At 42.3% G+C, this 24,113-nt stretch overlaps 1 protein-coding gene across 2 annotated transcripts in view; it reads right to left on the reverse strand.

Annotated features, from left to right (window-relative positions):
* The window catches only part of col18a1 (collagen type XVIII alpha 1 chain), a 195,835-nt gene that overhangs the window by 164,749 nt on the left and 6,973 nt on the right, over nt 1-24,113 (reverse strand). The window lies entirely within an intron of this gene.

Below are 24,113 nucleotides of genomic sequence, written 5' to 3' on the forward strand. Positions count from 1 at the left end.
TATTATTATTATCACTATGTTTATGTCTATTGTTTATTTATATCCCGCTTTCTCTCTCCACAAAGGAGACTCAAAAGTGTTTCTCATTAAATGCATTTCAATACAATTTTAAATCCAAAAATATACAAACATTAAAATAGAATTAAAGATCAATGGTATCCATTAAAAATTAAGAGTTAAAATCCTTAAAACTGATTTAAAACAAATATGGTACTCCACATCCAACACATACCATAACGAGGCTGAAAATGTCCATCCAGCCATTTATTGTGTGTTTTTACTGATAACCAGGCCTGTAGCGAGGGGGCGGTTTTAGGGGTTCAACCCCCCCCCCCCCGAAAATTTTCAGGTTATAAAAAAAAACCTGGTTTACTCATGAATTTTAACTGGTTAACCAAATCCCCATGCTAAGTCTATGAGACACAAAACATTAAGAGTCCCTCCAGGCACTATCTCAAGCAGATATTGACAGGTTTGTAGCGGGGAGGGGTGTGTGCAAGGGGTTAACCCCCCCCCCCCGCCCGAAATTTTCAAAAAAAAAAAACCCGGAAATTTTTTTCTGGCTACGGCCCTGCTGATAACCCTCCCTGCTACAAATATTTCACTTTAATGGTATGCTCTACAAATACCCTGAAATGAGTCCTGAAAAACCCTTGAAGGAAATTAGTTTTGTAAGAGATGATTGGAAGGAACCGAAGTTGCTCTTAGGGTCCTTCCACACAGCCATATAACCCAGAATATAAAGGCAGAAAATCCACAATATCTGCTTTGAACTGGGTTATTTGAGTCCACATTGCCATATATGCCAGTTCAAAGCAGATAACGTAGGATTTTATGCAGCTGTGTAGAAGGGGCCTCAGTTGCTCTTTTCATCCTGCCTGGGTCCCATGTGTGTGGCACATCGTGCTGACGGATGCTGTGCAATTTACCCATCAAACATTTTAATATACCGCTTAATTTCTTCATCCTTCCACCCACTTTAAGTTTCTTTAACTGCTGTTTTCCTGTGTAGACACAAAATACTTTTCAGACTAATCTGTTTTTAATGGTTTGAAGGATTACATTTAAATAACACTTTCAAAGGGTTTGGTTTGTTTCTTTTTAAATATTTGAGAGTTTACCAAGACAGGAATTACCATAGGCATCTCAAGGGAGTTCAAAGTGATAACAGAGACATCTGTGATTGAACAGTGGATATATATCAGTAACTCAAAGCTGGAGGATTAATACAGTATTTAAATGATCCTTAACTATATGTGACAGCAAAGCATTTAAAAATACTTCAATTTGTATTCTTTGAAAAGAGACCATTCAAGAATATTCTTGAACCAAAAGAATTTTTTCTATCGTGTGAATTAGCAGGGGTTTTTTGACAGGTGCCATGTATACATTTAAACAGTGTCATTAGATGAAATGTATTATGTATATAATGTATTACCCTATATACTCATGTATACTTCTAGAAATTTTAGTCAAAAAAATCAACCACAAATACCTAGCTCAACATACCCATATATCAATGTAGATACTGTACCTAAACTCTCATGAGATTCCTTCCTAAACCCTCTAAAAAGTGTAATCTATCTTTCTTTCCTTATTCCTTCCTTCCTTTTACCTGCAACACATATGATGAATTTGGTGGGGGGACGGGGACTGTCCTCTCATGATTCATGACTAGTGAAACAGACAGACACTGCTGCTTTATGTCTGGTTGCCTACTGTTAGGCTGATGTCCACTAGCTGCCAAAACCGCACTTCGAAAAGAAGAAATTAACAATGGTGTGATTGTGTTTTGCCCACTGAGGCACATTATGGAAATCAAGCGCCTCAGGGGGCACAGCACAATCCATCTTTAAGCAAATGTTCTTGATCCAGATCCAGACTTGAGCAAATTCTGCTTTCAGTAAGTCATGATTCCCTTTTGTTAACTGGGACTACAAAGTACAAAAAGATGGCAATGACTTCAGGTAAAACACATGAAAGAACTTGCTTATATAAGCAAAAGGAGGCGGGTTTGCAGTATATGCTACTGACAGTAAACTTTCTAGCTGTGGTCCAGAATACCTGTCAGTAGTATGGGAGTCATATTCCTTGGCCACACAACCAGAGCAGGCCCTAGGTATTTTTCAAGTGTAGGCGAACAGAATTTTGCCCCCCCCCCCCCAAACCAATCACTGAAAAATAAAAGCGTTGGATAAGCGAAAATGCTGGATAATAAGGAAAGATAAAGGAAAAGCCTATTAAACATCAAATTACATTATGTTTTTACAAATTAAGCACCAAAACATCATGTTTTACAACAAATCAATAGAAAAAGCAGTTCAATATATGGTAATGTTATGTAGGAATTACTATATTTGCGAATTTAGCACTAAACATTGAACAGGGATATAGGGCAGTGTGGACTTAGATAACCCAGATAGCCCTCAGTATTAAAAAAAACTCTAAAATCAGGACAATAAATAAAGAACAACGCTCTGAAAACAGAAGAAATCCAGACAGTAAACAATCAGGGACAGCTAACACCTCCCAAAAAAAGATTCTCCCAGGCAAGAAGAAGCCAGGCCTTGAAGCCACAGGGCCATTAAATGCTAATCAAGGTGATTAATTACAACATTACAAAAGTTCTTTCTCCCACCCTGGACCTTCTACAGATATATAAACCCCACATACCTAGCTTCCAAGTTCCCACAGACCTCACAATCTCTGAAGGCCCCAAAGGTGGGCTCCCGTGGTGTGAAGGTGGGTCTGCACCGGCCGGAAGGCCCAGCACGGGCACCGGGAGGCCCAGCGTGGCCGCCCGAAGGCCCAAAAGAGAAGGAGGTGGAGAGTGGTGCCCTCCTCCCAGGACGATGGCGCCCCTGGGACAATGGCGCCACAGGCAAGTGCCTAGTTCGCCTTATGGTTGGACCGCCTCTGCACACAACCCTTTCCTGGGCCACACAACTCTCTTGTAGCTGCATTTTTCAGTCATTTCTTATTGTTGTTGCCAAGGACCTTCAGGTCAACTCTGAGAGTGGATCTACAATGACTCATAACCTGATGCCGATCCAGTGTGATTAACACTGAATAGGCCCAGGTTATGGTCTAGAGAGGGAGGCCCCCAACTACTGTAAAGGCAGGATGGAGATCCCATTGTCCAGCAGGGGCAACTAATGTAGTTCAGCAGTACTGGTCAGCCACCCTAAACTGTTCCCTCACTCCATCCCACCCCATGTCATGGCAGTCTCTAGCTATGACACGAATCCTGTCTGTTAGGATGCCATGAAGTCAGATGTCTGTTGGATGCCATGAAGTCAGATGGGGCGACGGGGCGACAAGGAAGGGAGAATGGAAAAGGAGGAAACCTCTTTTTCTCGCCCTCCCTTCCCAGCGCACCCTTCGCCCCTGACTTTACTGGCAGGTGAAGAAGATGGATAGGTAAGACAAAATTATGGCTGGAAACCTCCATGACAAAGGGGAGGGAGAAGGAGACTGCCATCCCTTGTTCCTGGGCCACCCAAGTCTGAGAAACTCAGGATGAAAGAGTGAGTCATTGTGGCTAATTAAGATTTTTGACCAGCCAAACTATTCCTACAGGCCCTAAGTCAGGGGAGAGTTTGTATTCTGTGCAAAATTTGGACTTTCATCTGACTTTGGCTAACATAGCGCAACTCTAGCGCATCATAATAAAACAACCCAAGTCTTATGGAATAAGTTTATTCCATATATTCAAGCATAGCAATGAAATGTGTTTCAGAAGAAGCCACTAGAAGCCACCCTAAATAAATTGTGTGCCTGATATAGAGTTCATTTTGCCTTGTCCCCTCTGGAAGCCTGTGCCCACAAAGTTCAAAGACACCATCTGGACAGTAATCACTTTCTGCTGCCATGCTTTCAATTCTTGAGCTTTACATTAAGTTATTGATTTTCTTTTTAAATGTATGAAAAGAGGGCTGTGTTGTCACCAGCACAAAAAGTCGGTATTGTTGTTTTTGTTGTTGTTATTTATACCCCACTTTATCTCCCCCAAAGGAGACTCAAAGCGGCTTAACATAAAAGCATCAGCATTACCCCTCCCTTCCTGGCACATCCCTTGCCCCATTTGACACCACAGCAGGTGAAAGATGAATAGGTAAGACAGAATTGTAGCTGGAGACCTCCATGACAAAGGGATGGGGGAGGGGGAACAAGGGATTGTAGGATTAAATATAAACAGTATTTAAAAATTCTCAGTTAAAAAACATTCAAACGAATTTAAAGTTTGGCCACCACAGAGCTGATCTGCCTCTACACCAACCTAAGTGGTCAGTGTAGATAGGGCTTGAGATTTATGACCTCATCACACAGGGCCTTTTCCATCCTAGGATGCTGCTGAGATACAGCCAGGACAGAACCCATCACATGACATAGTGCTAGTTCTGGCAGGACTCTGCCCTGGCTCTGACTTGACAGCATATTCAGAGCCTGCCCTGAGAACATAGGTAACCATTCATGAAACCGGGAACAGCGCAGGACGAAGACAGGGGTAGATGGGAAATGCCACGTGATGGTAAAGGGGAAATGCGGGGCGCTGCCCAATGGTTTCACCGTGCTGCCCCATGGACTAACCCCTCTGCCCCACGGATTCCCCATTTATCCCTCAGCTTATGGACCTCCAGCTGATGAGGTTCTGAGTGTGCAACTGGGCCACTGGCACATGCTGGCCTTCAGGTACAATTAGAGGCAAATAAAGTATGCCAAGTGCCTTTCTTGTAACATCCTCCTTTGCACATTCCCTTTCAAAAACAAATTCTGCTCTTCCCTACAAGCCTTCAACCCCAATCCTAGATTCATTCTTTTTGTATGAATACGATTATCATGGCACTGTTAATTGAGCAAGCCTCTAAATCACCTCACAAGGCAGATGAATATCATCCTACATACATACAAAGCAAATAGCACACATTTTCACACTATACTAAGACATAAGGTTAAGAGTCACCCATATAAACTGCTGAGAAAATTGAATACTGGGATGTTAAACAAATGTTCCAAGGTCCCAAATCAAATGTCTGCCAATTGCATTAATATACTACTTGTACTAACAAATGGTCCCTTATTAGTGTATAATAAAGGGTGTCCTTAATAGATGGCTCATCAGCCCTTTCCCTTTAGTTGTTCCTTGCTTAACTTTCAAGAATCTAAGCTCCATAAAATTAAATGTTTTGCCTTGTTTGGCAAACAAGGCAAGGAAGTTTGTTAACTTTTACAGAGCTCTTAAAACCAGCAGGCCCTTAAGCTTGTTTGAGCAGAAAGCCATCACTTTAAAGGGACCCAAGTTTGTTCAACTATACTTTTGTTCTGCTCCTAAAGTATTTATATAGTGTACAGGAAGCCCAAAAGCAACTGACAAGAGAACACATTAAAATGTAATATTTTATGGAACAAGTTACTTAATAAGTGTAACCTTTCCCTTTCAATGTAAAGGACAAACTTTCTTGTATCTGCATTTGAAGTCTAGTACATTTGATATCTGGGAACTGCATTTTACTTTTAAAACATTAACTATCCTGAGTTTGCTTAGGGATGCTGGGAAAAAATAATCTAAAAATAATTTTGTTGTACACTACCCTGATATAACTGAACAGAGGACAGGAGACGGACAGACGGGGCACTCAACAAGCAAACAAACATTTGTCTGCTTCCAGTAAGTATTACATCCTACTCTAAATATTTTAATATATGTGGTATCAGATTTTTTTTCTGCCCTTGTAATAACTAAAATCAATGTCAACCTGTGTTTTACAGACTATACCAAAGCCTTTGACTGTGTAGGTCATGAGAAATTATGGTTTGCTCTCAAAGGAAAGGTTGTACCAGAACATCTAATTGTCCTTAGGCCACTCTCAGGACAGAATATGAAGAAACAGAATTGTTTCCTATTGGCAAAGGAGTCAGGCATATCTGTTTAATTTATATGTAGAACATCTCATACAGAAAGCAGAATTAAACTCAGAAGGAGACATTAAAATTGGAGGAAGGAACATCAACAATTTAAGATATGAAGCTGGCATCATAATAACAGCAGAAAATAGCAAAGGCTTGGAATGCTGAAGAAAGTCAAGTAAGAAAGTGCCAAAACAAGGCTACATTATAAAGACACTAATAATAACCACTGACAATTTACCCAACTTTAAAATGAGTGACAAAGACATACTGACATACTGAAAGATATCCTATACTTTGGTTTAGTCATTAACCAAACTGGAGACTGTAGTCAAGAAATTAGGAAACTTGGGGCGCTTCCAGACAGCACCAACATGGGACAAAGTATTGGGTTTTTAAAATGTGGGACCTCAAAGGGAGTCCAAACACAGACCTATCAGTCCTGCTGCAAGTCCCCCACCATCCTCACAGCTGTTTTTTGAAGTGGATTAAGATGGAGGGCAGATGAGGGATATCTGGTGAAATTTTTTTTTGTTCACTCCAGAGATGCGCATATGTGCATATGGTGTATAACACATGATGGAGCATTTTAAAAAAAAACTTCCCTCAGATCTCTGCCTTCCCTCAATTGTTAATTCAAGCTCTGTTTAACATTACAAAGTGCAAAAGACAGCATTTGAGAGAATTGTATTTGCTTTCAACTTGTGCTTCCTTGAGCCACTGGTGTCTCCATTTGACAGCTGATCAGCTGTTTCGGGCTTTTCATAAACACACTGAAGGAGTCCACACAGAGGGGAGGGAAGGAAAACACATGTTTTCATGACTGCTGGGATGCACAGGCATGGAAAGGTGTGTGTTTCTCAGGAAGAATCGGGTTTAAAGGGCACCATTTAAACATTTGTTTTCCAGCCCTAAACCTGATTCCTCCCGCACTTTGGCTAAACATTGTTTAGCCACACACACACACACACCCTTTTGACCCACTTCCTCTTAGATTTTAATGTATGTGTAGAAGGACCCTTAGAAAGGCAGTCATGAAGGAGCTAAATAAGACCCTCAAATGCAGCAAAAATATATAATTAAATACCAGGGTCAGAATTATCAAGATCATAGTTTTTTTTTCCAATTTCAGTGTTATGTCTGTGAAAATTGGACAGTGAAGAAAGCTAACAGGAAGAAAATTACTAAAAAGAAAAATGAATGGGCCCCAGAGCAAATCAAGCTTGAACTTTCACTAGAAGTGAAGATAACACTGAGGATGCTGTGCTTTTGGGCATATCATGAAATGGCGTGACTCCCTGGAAAATACAACACGTTTGATGAACCCAAGCAGTAGGAAGCAGAAGACCACATTTTCAAGGACTGAACTGGGCAGGTGATGACCATTTCTTTTGAAAGTCTCTCATTCATAGAGTTGCCTTGAGTCAGAGTCAACTTGATGACAAACAAGACCAACAAAATTAGTGAGATTCATTGTAAGTCATTTTATGAGTCCTGAAAAAAATGGTATTTCATCCATTATTCCATTTATTCATGTGTTTGAGTGTATGTGCCTTCAAGTTACCATTGACTTATGGTCAACCTACAAGTTTCATAGGGCTTTGTTAGAGAAAGGAATACTCAGGGGTGGTTATGACAGTTTCTTACTCTGAAACATAGTCTACAGCACCTGATATTAACTACGAGTCACACATTCAGTTACTAACCAGAACTGGACCTGCTTAGCTTCCAGGATTACACGGGTTCTGGTGTTTTTAGGGCAGGGGTCCTTAAGCTTTTTAAACAGACTGCTGGGGATCGGACTATAGTTTGAAAAAAACGAATTCCTATGCACACTGCATATGTCTTATTCATAGTGCAAAACACACACACACAAAAGAACAATACAATATTTAAAATTAAGAACAATTTTAGCCAACATAAACTTACCAGTATTTCAATGGGAAGTGTGGGCCTGCTTTTGGCTGATGATATAGTCAAGTTAATTAGAATTTCTTTATTTCAAATGGGAGATAAGCCTTTTCCCCAACTCAGTTGTAAAAAAAGAGAGCTTATCTTAGCACAGTGACAGAAACAGGACATAGCTCTGATAGATGATAAGCTATTTTTCCATTCTAGTGCTAAAGTTGAGGAAAGACGCTGTAAAAGGGGAAAGACTCTGTAAAAGCTGGGCCCATCTGAAAGTTCCATAGTTATCAGATTCATAGTTCAGAAGTTCCCAATCCCCAGTCCAGCCCCAAAAACCTGCTGCTATCTGTTACCACTTGAAAATTGTTGCAAAGCAGCACAGTTTTACCATGGTAGTCCAGTCTGGATGTGGATAGGGCAAGCACAGCTAAGGCTAGCTATGCTTTCTCTGGATTGGCTCCAGAGAAGTTGCTAAAAGACTACTGACAACACTTGTGCTTTTATAATCAACAACAAATCCAAAATGATTTGCAGACTACAAAATGACTCCTTCAGTGGGACTGCAATCCCATCCCACACATCAGGTCTTCTACCAAAATCAGAAAATTCCCCTCCCAAAGGAATTCAACTAGTCTGGATGAATTTCAGATCATTTGCCTTTATCTATTTCATCCGAGCACTTATTCAAAAGTTCCACATCTTCCCTGACATTAACGTGTGTGTGTGTGTGTGTGTGTGTGTGTCAAAGACAGAACGCCAGCAAGTATGACCCCTTCTTCTATTACCGGAGCCCGAAGGCTCAACCATAACAGTGTGTGTGTGTGTGTGTGTATGTATGTGTATGTGTGTGTGTGTGTGTGTGTGTGTGCATATATATATATATAAACTGTCAATAAGTCTTTGGCTACTTGTGTCTTTACAAAAACATGCACAGGACAGCTCAAAAGGAAAAGAGATTAATATTACAGGTCTTTGCGGGGGGGGGGGGGAGACAAGAAATGAATCATTATTTTGAATTGATACTTATGTAATCAAAGCAAGTTAACAAGGGTACATAACATTAGTTTCTGAAAAGAAGAACAACTTTTTTCCTTATCTTCCTTTTTTACATTCAACTTGCTTTTATCTCTCCCTGAAGAAATGTAGGGCTTGAAGTACACCGGCTTAAAAAAAAAAAGAACTATATGGAAAACTGTGGTGAAGAAGATGCAAGGAATGCTAGCTGGTTAAAATTTCTCTACTTTATAATCAAGAAAGGGAGTGCAGGGTTCTTTTATTACAGACTTTGACAGCTACATGGAAAGGACCAGGAGAGTTTTCAAAGAGAGAAAGTAAATGCATAAATCAAGCTGGATTTAAAAGGATTAGCCATTAGGCTGAGGATGACATGGAGTGCAGGTACAACCAAGCTGGTGGGAAGCTGACACAGTAAAACCAAATAAGTGTGTCTCTTGCTATGGGCAACTGCACCCTGCAAATATAACCCAATTTGTCAAAGGCACTAACATCTAAAGTGTAACGCACACACTGCTCCCATCCTCATCAATATCAAGAGGGAGGCTTTCCTTAAATCATACTACTATCCTATATTCAAGGAGCCCTCCAGTGGCACAGTGGATTAAACCGCTGAGCTGATTAACTTGCTGACCAAAAGGTCAGCGGTTTGTATCCAGGCAGAGTGGGGAGCTCCCGTTGTTAGCCCCAGCTTCTGCCAACTTAGCAGTTTGAAAACATGCAAATGTGAGTAGATCAATAAGTACCGCTCCGGCAGGAAGGTAACAGCACTCCATGTAGTCATGTCGGCCACATGACTTTGAAGGTGTCTACAGACAACGCCGGCTTTTCAGCTTAGAAATGGAGATGAGCACCAACCCCCAGAGTCAGACACAGGGGAAAACCTTTACCTAATTCTATATTCCTGTGGTAATAATCTGAGAAGCTGGCCAAAGCAAAATCCCACGGTTAAATACACAGCTAGGTCTGCATAAGGTGATAAGACTATAAAGGAGCATTCAAAAAGTGATGCATGAAAGCTTCACCCTAGTCCAATGCTTTAAATCAGGGATCACTTTGACTAGGGACCTCTCTCCAACATAAGTACCAAAAGGGTGACAAATCAATTTTTGGTCACCTTTAGATTCAGTTCGGTTATCTGGGGTGCTGATTCAGAAAATTGCATTGGATAGACCACATCAGCTCTAGTTTCTGATACAGAATGTATGCCTTCCAGTATCGTCATCTGCTTGCCCACAGAAAACCATATGTAATCATCTAGAGCTGATGTGGTCTATCCAATGCAATTTTCTGAATCAGCACCCCAAATAACGGCAGGAACAGACCTAAAAACAAAGACACCAAGGTGCCCCCGCTTCCAGGCGCCACATGAAATGGCTCCACTCAGGGGAAAGGAGGAGAAGCAGCAGTCAGGAGGCTTATTGTTGCGCCTTTCGTGGATAGTCAGCCTCTCCCCTCCTGACATCCCCGTTGCCTCGGCACTATAAGAGGGTTTTATGAGATCAGTCGCTTTCATTGCAACGGTGTAGAAATGGTGAGGCTGTGGACAATATTTTAGTTCTTGGGGACCACTGGTGGTCCATGGATCACAGGTTGGGAACCACTGTCCTAGTCCCACTAATTGATATCATGAAATTCTGCACCACAAATGGAATGGAACCAGCACGGCACAGTGGTTTGGGCAATGGACTGGAAACCAAGATTTGAATGCTCATTCAGTCATTTAAAACATCCAATGGGTGACCTTGGGCAGGTCACACCTTCTTAACCTCAGGAAATCCAGTTATAGAGTTCCCTTAGGACAGCCATAAATTGGAAATTATTTGAAGACACACAACATCATTCTGCAGAGTTGGGGAACACCTCTTTGGGAATGTTATCCCCAGAAATCCCCCAGCAAAACAGCTATGCCTGCTCCAAGCATTTTTCTCTAAAAATCTACCTTAACAAATAATAATAATAATGGCATTGACACTGAATTATTAACTTCATCAATGGCATGTTAAAGCCTATAGAATTCTCTGTGACAAGAGAGGCCAGAAAATGGGGCTTGGATTCTCATTCTCAGTAGATTTATGGATATCCAATATGCATTTGTGAATTAAAATAAGAGATATTAGACAAAACCGATTTCAGCAAATAGTTGTCTTGTAGTACACAACTGTCTTTGGCTCAACTGTACTTGTGAAAGCAACATAACAAAATGTTAGCATAGCATCTTTGAAGACCATTTAAACAATTTAAAGGTGGTCCAAAAGTCTGTTACTAAAATGTTGGCTAGGTTAAGCTGAACAAGTTGATTCTCGTCAACTGCTAAATTATTTCACTGGCAGAGTATCTACTTTCAAGAGCTCGTCTAAATCCCTATAATAGTTTGGCATCTGGCTACCTAAAGAGTTGCCTCCTCTCACAAAAACCTGCCTATTATACTGCATGTTTTCAAGCCACTGTCTGAGGCCCTTCATTTGGAAGGCATCAGCCTCATTGCCTCAAACTTGCCACTTTATCATACTAGAGAAAAAAATCCACTCAAAATCCAGTTTTGCCTCCTGCAGAATTCTGGGGTTTGTAGTTTAGTGAGGCTGTTAAAGGCTCCTCCCTAAACTACAAACCTCAGAATTCTGCAGGAGGCAAAACTGGATTTTAAGTGGATTTTTTCTCTCATGTGATGAGACTCGGAAGACTTTTCTGGCAACGTATCTTGAATCTCTCTGGCAGCCGATGAAGTCCCATACCCAAGGTTTTCAAAATGCTGCTTAGAGCAGTTTTCATTTCACAATGAGTTATTCTGAAGACAGATATTTTCACATACCTTTCTGTAAACCTGAACCTATTTCATAGAGCTTTTCGTGTATAAAATACACAGGACTCTCTGTATCCTCAGATACCAAAATGGATGATCAAGTCACATTATATACAATAGCGCAGTAAAATAATGACCCTTATATAAAATGGTGAAAGCAATATTTTCTTTTTGGATTTTTTAAATACGTTTTCAAGTTGTGGATGCTGGACTGTGTGGATGCAGAATACAAGGGTAAGAAGGACTGGCAGACTGGCTGTATTGACATTCACAGTGGAAGAGATTTATCCATGGCATGCCCTCTGTACTTTGGATATAGGATATATTTACACAGCTTTCTCTCCTGCTTTCTTTTTAACAGGTACACTGGATACACCATGTAGGTTTAAAATGCATTTCACTGCTTCAGGTGCTTAGGCTACCACATATTTTCCATATTTGATGAGACTGGGTGAATTTGTACAAACTGAGTTTGCATCCAATGTACAAGCAATGTATGCAGGTATCTCACATACAGAATATGTAAATATATAAGTATATCAGCTGTCACTTCAAAACCTACATTAGTAACCATATATCTCAGTTATGAACTTTATTTAGGGCCACAGGTTCAGGTTATTCACGTAGTCTGAACATCAAACAGCAAGTTGGTATTTCCTCAGCCGATATAAAAATAAATTTGTTGTTCCTGCCAAGAATAAGCTATCTAAGCACAGGAGAAACTGACACAGCAACCCGCTAACTACTTTTAATTTGTGCCATCAGAACAGCTTGCTTACATGCATCTTTATAAAGTTACTTTCAATGTCAAAGGAGAAATCAAATTCCCTACCAGTTAGCTGTCCTCCCTCCCACGAAGCTTCAAGTTCTCAGGGTCAGTTATCTCAAAGGGAAGGTACATCTTGGGGAGGAAATATTTGTAGATAAGGAAAAAAACATAGCAGGGGAGGAGGGAATGAAGAAAACAACTCAAGCATTTACTTTCCGTGGTCTTAGTCCTGAATTGGAATGGACAGACCTGGGTTTCCTAAAGGACCAACTAATCCTGCTGAGATGCAGCAATGAAGGAAGTCCAGGGAAACACTGCGCAGAAGAATCCAGCTGGCCACAGAAGATACAACATTTAGAACAACTATTTTATTTTCAATATGCAGGTACCTGTCAGGTAATACTTCCAAAAACATTAACATGGGAGACATTTTGACAAAAACTTTTATTTATCCTCACTAATCTTAATAGGAGAGGTATCAATGTCTCACCCTGAAGCATTCATCCAGTTTCTTTTCTAAGTAGTGAGAATCACGGTAGAACTGAAATGATGGGGGGAAATCACGTAACATTCATTAGTGTATTTAGATTTTCAAAAGCACTTCTGTATTAGAAAACCAGATTAGATACCTCTGCAGAGCCAAATGGTTCCCACCTTCATCTGATGTCCAAACACAAGCTCATCATACGAAACTATATTTCCTGGTTTGCTAAGCAGCTTATGCGGTCTGTACATGTGAGTACTGTTCATTTACACTTTAGTACAGGGGTCCCCAAACTAAAGCCCGGGGGCCGGATGCGGCCCTCCAAGGTCATTTACCTGGCCCCCACCCTCAGTTTTATAATATAATATATTGTATATACATATAATATTGATAATAATATTATTATGTTATACAATATAATATTAATAATACCATATAATAATATTTATTATATGTTGTATATTACCTATATTACAGTATAGTGGTATAGTTCAATATAGTAATATATCATAGAATCATAGAATCATAGAATAGTAGAGTTGGAAGAGACCTCAAGGGCCATCTAGTCCAACCCCCCGCTAAGAAGCAGGAAATCGCATTCAAAGCACCCCCGACAGATGGCCATCCAGCCTCTGCTTAAAAGCCTCCAAAGAAGGAGCCTCCACCACAGTCCGGGGGAGAGAGTTCCACTGCCGAACAGCCCTCACAGTGAGGAAGTTCTTCCTGATGTTCAGGTGGAATCTCCTTTCCTGTAGTTTGAAGCCATTGTTCCGTGTCCTAGTCTGCAGGGCAGCAGAAAATAAGCTTGCTCCCTCCTCCCTATGACTTCCCCTCACATATTTGTACATGGCTATCATGTCTCCTCTCAGCCTTCTCTTCTGCAGGCTAAACATGCCCAGCTCTTTAAGCCTCTCCTCATAGGGCTTGTTCTCCAGACCCTTAATCATTTTAGTTGCCCTCCTCTGGACGCTTTCCAGCTTGTCAGCATCTCCCTTCATCTGCGGTGCCCAAAACTGGACACAGTATTCCAGGTGTGGTCTGACCAAGGCAGAATAGAGGGGGAGCATGACTTCCCTGGATCTAGACGTTATTCCCCTATTGATGCAGGCCAAAATCCCATTGGCTTTTTTAGCTGCCGCATCACATTGTAGGCTCATGTTTAACTTGTTGTCCACGAGGACTCCAAGATCTTTTTCGCACACACTGCTGTCAAGCCAGGCGTCCCCCATTCTGTATCTTTGATTTCCATTTTTTCTGCCGAAGTGAAGTATCTTGCATTTGTCCCTGTTGAACTTCATTTTGTTAGTTTCGGCCCATCTCTCTAGTCTGTCAAGATCGTTTTGAATTCTGCTCCTGTCTTCTGGAGTGTTAGCTATCCCTCCCAGTTTGGTGTCATCTGCAAACTTGATGATCGTGCCTTCTAACCCTTCGTCTAAGTCGTTAATAAAGATGTTGAACAGAACCGGGCCCAGGACGGAGCCCTGCGGCACTCCACTTGTCACTTCTTTCCATGATGAAGACGACGCATTGGTGAGCACCCTTTGGGTTCGTTCGCTTAGCCAATTACAGATCCACCTAACCGTAGTTTTGTCTAGCCCACATTTTACTAGTTTGTTTGCCAGAAGGTCGTGGGGGACTTTGTCGAAGGCCTTACTGAAATCTAGATATGCTACATCCACGGCATTCCCTGTATCGACCCAACTCGTAACTCTATCGAAAAAAGAGATCAGATTAGTCTGGCATGACTTGTTTTTGGTAAATCCGTGTTGACTATTAGCAATGACCGCATTTGTTTCTAAGTGTTTGCAGACCACTTCCTTAATGATCTTTTCCAGAATCTTGCCTGGTATTGATGTGAGGCTGACCGGACGGTAATTGTTTGGGTCGTTCTTTTTTCCCTTCTTGAAGATAGGGACCACATTCGCCCTCCTCCAATCTGCTGGGACTTCTCCTGTTCTCCAAGAACTCTCGAAGATGATTGCCAGTGGTTCTGAAATAACTTCCGCTAGTTCCTTCAATACTCTTGGATGTAGCTGATCTGGCCCTGGGGACTTGAATTCGTTTAGAGTGGCCAGGTGTTCCTGGACAACTTGTTTCCCTATTTGGGGTTGGATTTCCCCCAATCCTTCGTCCATTCCATGTTGCTGAGGTTGAAGATGGCTTTCTTTTTGTGAGAAGACCGAGGCAAAGAAGGCATTAAGCAGTTCTGCCTTTTCCCTATCCCCTGTCACCATCACCCCATCTACTCCTTGCAGTGGCCCTATCGCCTCCTTTTTCTTCCTTTTTCTACCAACATAAGCAAAAAAACCTTTTTTGTTGTTTTTTATGTCCCTGGCAAGCCTGAGCTCATTTTGCGCTTTAGCCTTGCGAACCTTTTCCCTACAGGAGTTGGCTATACGTTTGAATTCTTCTTTGGTGATTTCTCCCCTTTTCCACTTCTTGTGCATGTCACTTTTGAGCTTTAGCTCAGTTAGAAGTTCTTTGGACATCCATTCTGGCTTCTTTGCACTTGTCTTATTTTTCTTCTTTGTTGGCACTGTTTGCATTTGCGCCTTGAGTATTTCACTTTTGAAAAACTCCCATCCATCCTTAACTCCCTTGTTTTTTAATATCGGCGTCCATGGAATGCCGCTCAGTAATTCCTTCATTTTTTGGAAGTCAGCTCTCTTAAAGTCCAGAATGCGTGTTTGACTTGTCTTAGTTTCAGCATTCCTTTGTATTGCAAACTGCAGGAGCACATGGTCACTTGCCCCTAAGGATCCAACCACTTCAACTGTATTGATCAGGTCTTCCTCATTTGTTAAGATTAGATCAAGAGTTGCTGATCCCCTTGTTGCCTCTTCTACCTTCTGGACCATAAAATTATCTGCAAGGCAAGTGAGGAATTTGTTGGACTTTGTACTCTTGGCTGAGTTTGTTTTCCAGCAGATATCGGGATAATTGAAATCGCCCATGACTACTATATCTCTTCTTTGTGCCTGTTTGGTCAGCTGTTGACAGAAGGCTTCATCAAGTCCTTCATCCTGACTCGGAGGTCTGTAGTAGACACCCACGACAAGATCTTTTTGAGTCCCGGTTCCCTTGATTCTTATCCAGATGCTTTCAAGCTGGTTTCCCGGATTACAGTCTTGCATTTCTTCTGCAACGTAACTGTTTTTGACATATAAAGCTACTCCCCCTCCTCTCCCCTTTGTTCTATTTATGTGAAAGAGGTTATAGCCCTCAATGGTTAAATTCCAGTGATGGGAGTCATCCCACCAGGTTTCAGTGATGCCTATGACATCGTATGTGTGGTGCTGTGCTAGGAGTTGGAGTTCGTCTTGCTTATTTCCCATGCTCTGAGCATTAGTGTAAAGACATGTAAGCCCCTGTGACCTCCCCTCGAACTGTTTATTTGGGATTATTGTGCTCTCTGTACTTGGTCCTTGCTGTGTTTGTGCAGCCCTCCGTTTAGCCTTACGGCGGTTCCCTGTGGTCGTGGGTAATATAGTGTTCGCCAGGCTGTTGTTCCCCTCCCCCAGTGGATTTAGTTTAAAGTGCGCCTGATGAGGTTTGTGAGTCTGTGTGCAAAAAGATGTTTTCCTACTTGTGTGAGATGCACCCCATCGCTTGCCAGTAGTCCATCCTCTTGGAAGAGTAGACCATGGTCAAGGAAGCCAAAATGCTCCTCTTGACACCATTTTCTGAGCCAGTTATTGACCTGTACTATTTTTCCGGCCCTTGTAGAGCCATGTCCTACAACGGGGAGGAGGGATGAAAAGATCACATGTACATTATACAGTTTTAGCTTTGTTCCCAGAGCTCGAAAATCATTTGTGATCTTTTGAAAAGTATGCCTAGCGGTGTCATTGGTACCTACATGAATCAACATGAGGTGGGGAGGGTGATGGGGCTTTAGGAGCCTGCTGAGCCTCTGAGTGATATGGTGTATTTTTGCCCCCGGGAGGCAGCATGTTTCTCGAGCCATCCCATCCGGTCTGGAAATGATGGCTTCCGTTCCTCTAAGGAGGGAGTCACCTACTACCAAGACCTGTTTCCTTTGAGGATTGACAGGGTCCCTTTTGTGCAAGACAGTGTGTATGTCCCCTGAAGAGTGTTCCTGTTGAAGTGAATCATGTAGGTGTAAAGTGTTGTCCTCCTCCTCAACATCCCCAGTGCATTCATCAATGACAATCCATTGAGATACATCCGAGAGCCCATTACTCTCCCAAGGATGTTCCTGTTGCTCCTGGTCTATGATTGGGGATGGAGCATTTGCATGATTACATAAGTGTGACTGTGGTGATGCACTGTCCCCGTCAGGGCTATCCCCTGCGCATTGATCCAGGATGGTCCACTGAGTGGTATCTAAGAAACTGTGGTCCTCCACAAGATGTGTTTCCTGATTGTATGTTAATGATGTAAGAATTTCAAATCTGTTGTGTAAATGCAGCTGAGCAGAGGAGTTCTGCGGAGGCTGCCTGGTCCTGCGTCTCCTTCTATGGGTGACCTCCTTCCAAGCCTGAGGGTTGTCTACCTTTGAGTTGATCTCCCCATAAGGTTCCTGATCATGGTCTTGGTGGTGTTGGTGTGATGCAGGCTGCTGATCTACAGCAGCGTGTTGTGCAGTGTCCAAGAAGAGCTTGAGTGCCTGAATGTCCTTAAGGGTCTTAATACGGTGCTCGAGCTGTTGGATCCTCTGCTCCATCAGAGTCATCTGTTTGCATTTGGAGCAGATGTAGTTGTCTAGTTTTTGTGTGAAAAAGTGGAACATGCCACAGCTGGTGCATGTGATGGGAATGTTTTGCTTTTGTTGCATCTCTTGGTGAGCGTGGTGGCCAAGTGGGATCTTTGTACAGTTAAGTAATATGCACGCACTTTATGTGCAGACTGCAACAAACCACGTCTTTGTGTATTTGTTTATGTTGCTTTGTTTCCTGTATGTACTGCAAAGGATAGTTAGTAAAGGTGCCAGGGAGCAAAAATGTCCTCCTGCTTCCTCTGCTTCTGCGAGAACCAACTGCCCTTCTGGGATCAGGCTCTGGCAGAAACTCACACTGGCAAATAAAGCTTTCCCAGAAACTCAATTAACAGGGGACAATGCCTGCTGTCAATCAACTTAAGTACCTGGCTCTCTATATAATGCTAATATTGTGCTATGCCAATAATACAATATATTGTATGTACATACAGTTGCTCTGAGTCCCCTTCAGGGTGAGAAGGGCGGGATATAAATGTAATAAATAAATGTAGTAAATGAATAAATAAATAATTTTAGACTTAGGCTCGCCCAAAGTCTGAAATGACTTGAAGGAACACAACAACAATCCTAATTCACTTGACTATCTCATTGGCCAGAAGCAGGCCCACACTTCCCATTGAAATCCTGATAGGTTTATGCTGGTTACAATTGTTTTCATTTTTAAATATTGTATTGTTCTTTCATTGTTGTTGTTGTTGTTTTGCACTACAAATAAGACATGTGCAGTGTGCATAGGAATTTGTTCGTTTTTTTTTCTTTTCCAAATGATAATTTGGCCCCTCCACAGTCTGAAGGATTGTGGACCGGCCCTCTGCTTTAAAAGTTTGGGGACCCCTGCTTTAGTAAGTCAGAATTTCTGGCTTGTTGGGCAACACATCTTTCTGTCCAGAAGAACATGGGTATAAGGTCTACAAAGAGGCCATCTTAAAAGGGATCCCTACCATTCATTGCTGGTAGAAAGCATACTAGAGAGAAATGTTGAAATGCCTTCAAGAATTACAGTATTGTATATGAAAATTAATATACTAGTTCTTAACTCATCTGTAAAAGAAAGTATCCAAACAACAGAAACCTTCATTAAAATGTGTGTTAAGAAGTCAGTAAAACGATTTGGGAACACAGACTGATGCCAGTAACTGGCATAGTGATCTTCTCCTTACATATTTGATAATAACTATTGAAATATGAACTAAAGTACAACATTAGAAATACAACCCTGCTCCCCAAGATGCTATATCACTTCTGCACATATGCAAATACAGCCTGGGAAGAGTCTACTACAGGCAAGGTATCCATTACATCACCACCCAGGCATTTTGTAGCTGCCCTCTGAAGTCTACTCTGAGCGTATTTTGACCACTGCAAATGCAAATTATATAAACTTCTACAGAAATATAGAAGAGATTATGTATACGGTGTTCCCTCACTTATTGCTGGGGTTAGGTTCCAGGACCACCCGCAGTAAGTGAAAATCCACGAAGTAGGGACACTATAAAATGCGAAACAGTGAATCCGCAAAAAGAGAACCGCGAAGTAGTGAGGAAACATTGTATTGGTTCTTTATCTGCTTTTCTGCAGATAATTTTAATTGATGATCAAAGTGTTACCATTTTAATTAAATGATTACAATGTTACTATCAACACCTCTTGTAAGTCTTGCAATACTGCTATAGTATGTTTTGAGTGATTAATAGTATAAACTTGAGCATGTAACTCCAGTAAATCTCCCCAAGGGGAAACATGGGGGCTTTTCCTAACACACACTAGGAGCCAACACAGTGATGCCATTCTCTCATGCAACACATTACAGAAGCATAAAGATACCATACTCAACATTCAGACATTTCTGGACTCATTGTCTTGCTTTCCACAGAACATTGGTATCAAAGGCTGTCATGGCCACTTTGGTGTTATTACAATGGCATGGACGTTGTCAGCGTCCATCTTGGCAATCACTCTGTTGAGAGGGATGGGCGGTAAGATGTACAATAGAGGGCCTTTGCAGTTGTAGAGGAAGGCATCCCCCTAGATAGTCCTGTTGTGTGCTCTGCAGCATTCTGGAGCAGTAGAGGTTGCATTTGGTGTTCTCGGGGCCTGCGAACAAATCTATGTTCGGCTGACCCCACCTCTGAAACAGCAACGATGCCATGCGAGGATGAAGCGACCACTCATGAGTGTCAAGACCCACTCTGCTGAGCTCGTCCGCAGTGCTGTTGTCCTGGCCGGGGAGATGTATGGCAACAAGTGTTATCCCCCTGGGGAGGCACCAGTTCCAAATCTCCAGCACAAGGCAGGAGGGTCCGAGATAGAGTGCTGCCCTGTTTGTTCAGATACCAGACTGCTGTCGTATTGTCTGTATGAATCTGAATCACCTAGCCAAGGATGGAGCGCTCGAATGCACGCAGAACCTTCTGGATTGCCATGAGCTCCAGAGCATTGATGTGGAGCTTGTTGTTGGCTGCTGACCAGCGCCCGTGGGCTATCTTGGAGCCGGAGTGGGCTCCTCATCCCTGAAGGGAGGCGTTGGTCGTAATGACTGTTGAGGGCCCTGGGGGCCGGAACAGCATGCCCACACAAACATTGCTGCACTTCATCCACCAATGCAATGAGCAGCATACCACATGTGGGGCAGATAACATCCGGCTCTGTCTGTGTCAAAAAGGATCGAACACGCAAAGGAACCACGACTGAAGCGGGTGGAAGTGCAGCCGGGCGAATGGTGTGACAGCTGTTGTTGAGGCCATATGCCCGAGTGTGGACTGCACATGCTTGGCATCCACAGATGGAGCGGCAAGAAGAGCCTCCTGGGGAAGCCGTAAGGGCTGCTGGGTATCCAGAACACCTCATGTTTTCCACTTCCTTTTGCCTTCCTTCTTCTGCGGGGAGGGAGTTTTTGCCGCATGGGTAGCTCTGCACTAGCAGCCTCAGCCTCCTTTTGAGCCTCATTGGGTCCCTGCATGGGTACCCGAGGCTGGGAGGGTGCTGCACTTTGAGAAGCTCCCTTGGGGAGGAGAGCTTTCTCATGGTGAAGGGTTTTGAGCCAACGCTCCCAACTTCTCCTTGTTTGTGGCATAAAAACCTTACAAAAAGCACAGGATGGTACAGAATGTGTCTCTCCCAGGCAAACCAGACACATAGTATGTCCATCTGTTTCTGGGAGAGCCCCCCCCACAGGACACACATTTTTTACTAAGAATTAAAGCCATTATACAGACCAGGGTCAGACGACAGAGTAGTCAGAAAACAGTCCGAGTCAGGAATGGAGATAGCAGGTAAATCCTTAACAGTCCAAATCATAACCAAGATAATATATTGAATTGTAATCCAAGAAGTTCCTTATCCATGCTACAAAGGCAGCTGGAAAAAGGGAACTGAGGCTGCAGCCCCTTCCATGGCCTATATTGCCTCCTGTGGAGGCTGGGCGGGGCCACAGCCACAAGCCTATAGCTTTCCAGAGGTTTCCAGTTGATTGCTGCACAGGTGCATCAACTATCACAGGTGCTGATTTCAGCAGAGACCACGAAGGAGAAGCAGAAAAATCACAATCAAAGCACCCCCGACAGATGGCTACCCAGCCTCTGCTTAAAAGCCTCCAAAGAAGGAGCCTCCACCACAGTCTGGGGGAGAGAGTTCCACTGCCGAACAGCCCTCACAGTGAGGAAGTTCTTCCTGATGTTCAGGTGGAATCTCCTTTCCTGTAGTTTGAAGCCACTGTTCCACATCCTAGTCTCCAGGGCACCAGAAAACAAGCTTGCTCCCTCCTCCCTATGATTTCCCTTCTACAATTTTACCAAACACATGACATGCAGAAAGAATTTTCATGATATGGGGGGATCAAAGTTTAATTGATGCTAAACAGATCAAACTGCCATCCAAGAGACAGACACAGGGGCTCAGTTATGATGTTGACAGCCCAAGGCACATCAGTCCAGATCTTGGGGACATTACTTTTTTTTACTACATCTCCCAGAATCCCTTAAGCAGCACAGTAAGCACCCATGCTGGCAGTAGGATTCTAGAGGCTGTCATCCAAAAAATGTAACCTTTCCAAACTGTGCAACAAATCCTCACAACTGTACCTCAAGAGGGAGATAAAAAGGAACTCTTAAGTCAATCTTACAGATTCTATCACAAATTCTGTTTTGTGTGAATTTTCTAGTAACATTCTCTTCCAAATTCTATCTTTAACATATGCTTTATGAGTCATCCACCCAAAAAGAGACAGTTAGGCATGTCAATGTATTGTATCTTATCAACACTTCTGCAAGTATAAGGCCAGCAGCACTGTGATGCTCTCCTACCTCCATGAGAAGTTGAGAAGGGAGGCTGGAAATCTTCAACATGATCCATATTCTGAAGGTATACCATCTCAGAACTAAGAAGAACATCATTCTTGCTATTAAGTTTAAGTGGTTACATCTGGATACACATGATGTTTACAAACAAGAAACCGCAATTTGAAGGAAATTCTACAGCATTAACAAAGAGACATGCAACTAGAATCTAGAAAAAAAATGACATCATACATTTGGAGACAATAAAATACTGCCTATAAATATTAGCACATACAAAAATGTCAGCATTTGTCAGAAGTGGATCAAAAACAGATGAGACAATTAAAATAAATATGACTTGTTTGGCTAAGGAGACGTGACAGAAAACAAAACCAAATGCAAAGGCACTTAGTAATTATTATTACATTCAGAATACTGGTGCAAATCCCACTTTGCACACATTAAGAAAACAGCACAACACCCACAACCCAACTGATGGGAGGGGGGAAAGAACGTCACAAATGAGTCTCCTTTTGGTTACAAATTGCAATTTCTACTTAGAAACAGTTATCCAAGAATAAATGTTGTGTCTTTGCCATCATGGGTGCCCTGGTTCCTAGTAATCTCATGAAATGAAACAATTTTGAATGCTGGATAAACCCATATACCAACCTGGGTTTTATTGAAGAGATCCCTGTGAGCAGTGTCATAGATATTGCCACTATGAACTCCATGAACAACTGATACTTTCTGCCATCGACAGAGCAGCAAATCCACTCTTTTCAACTATGCAGGAGAAGGAGCTCTACCAGATCACAGTGGATTTACCACCTTCACAGAGCAAAGTGTTTGGGCTAGGAGGAAACCCACTCCTATTAGCTGCCAATAGGCCACATATACACCCCCAACAATATACCCAAACACTTCAAACGTCTTCCAAGTCCATCCCAAAATGGTGACAAGTTGGCATTTTGGGAAGAATATACTTGGGGTTGGTTTTCAGGTTTTAGGAGTTCTTTGCATGGTTTTTTAAAGGGGGAATGATCAAACAGAGTGTCAACCTTCTAAAAAAAAACATTTGGGAGTTGGGGACTTTGGTGAATTGGCACGAGCCATAAAACGCTGGTCTGATTGCAGCTTAAGGGCCACACTTTACTACCATTGCCATCAAGTCGGATTTGTCAGCTATTCCTGGTGCACAAAGAAATATTCAGTAATGGAGACCATGTTAAGAATTATGCAACCTTCTAGATGTTGGTGTATAGCTCCCAGCATTCCTCACCATTGGCTATGCTGTGTAGAGCTGATAAGAGTTGTGAGTCCCATAACATCTGGAAGATTTCACAGTTCTCCACTAGCCCCTGATTGTGAGATGTCTTTTTAAAAACCATTAGGGACAACTTAGTATGAGCAGTGTTTCTGCCCCCATATCAGGAATATTTGTCCCTTTAGAAAAGCTGTATCCTTCAAAGATTGTGAGATTGGGCCTAAAGCTATCCCTCCTTCAGCTCTGACTGACAAGGTCAATGCGGCAGAGAACAGCTGAACCACAATGTGCCAGTTCGCACCAGGAGGCTACCATCCTTGTTAATTAAACCTGCCACAAAAATATGCGGAGTTCCATGCTTTTTCTTCCTTAGACTGAAAATGCCTACAATGAAGGGGGAGAGCGAACACTGAGGAAAGCTCCATTTGGCTTGGCAAGCCTTTCTCTCCTTGTCCTAACATGTTGGCTTCCCTGCAATCAAATTGACGTTAACCTTAGAAGTCAGAGAATGAAACAGTCCCAAAGCTCCCATTAAGGTGTCTTTTTCTTTTAAGGGGGTCTTCCCTCTCCGCTTACCAGTCAATACAAGCAGGGCTTATGCTCCATGGAATGTGCGCATTTGTTGACAGAATGTCTCGCTCTGGGTTCTATTCAATGGCAATACGCGTGTATCACACTTAAACACCCTTGAGCTTTAAAGCCAAACAGTGTTTCACCTTTAACAGGTTAGCTAACAGTGCAGAGACACAAGACTTTTATGAAGTCATGATTCATGAATAGCCAGAGGCATTTGAAAGAAACCATAAAGAGCTCCTGAACATCTGCCTGGCAAACACTTACATTTCTAAAGTATCCTTGACTTCAATTGACTACTTTCTCATACATGTTTATAGATCGGGTCTTGTAGGGAAAATGACACAGCAGTCAGTCACTCCCCTAAAATGCA

This window comes from Anolis carolinensis, chromosome 1 (genome assembly GCF_035594765.1).
Source record: "Anolis carolinensis isolate JA03-04 chromosome 1, rAnoCar3.1.pri, whole genome shotgun sequence".
Taxonomy (NCBI): Eukaryota; Metazoa; Chordata; class Lepidosauria; order Squamata; family Dactyloidae; genus Anolis; species Anolis carolinensis.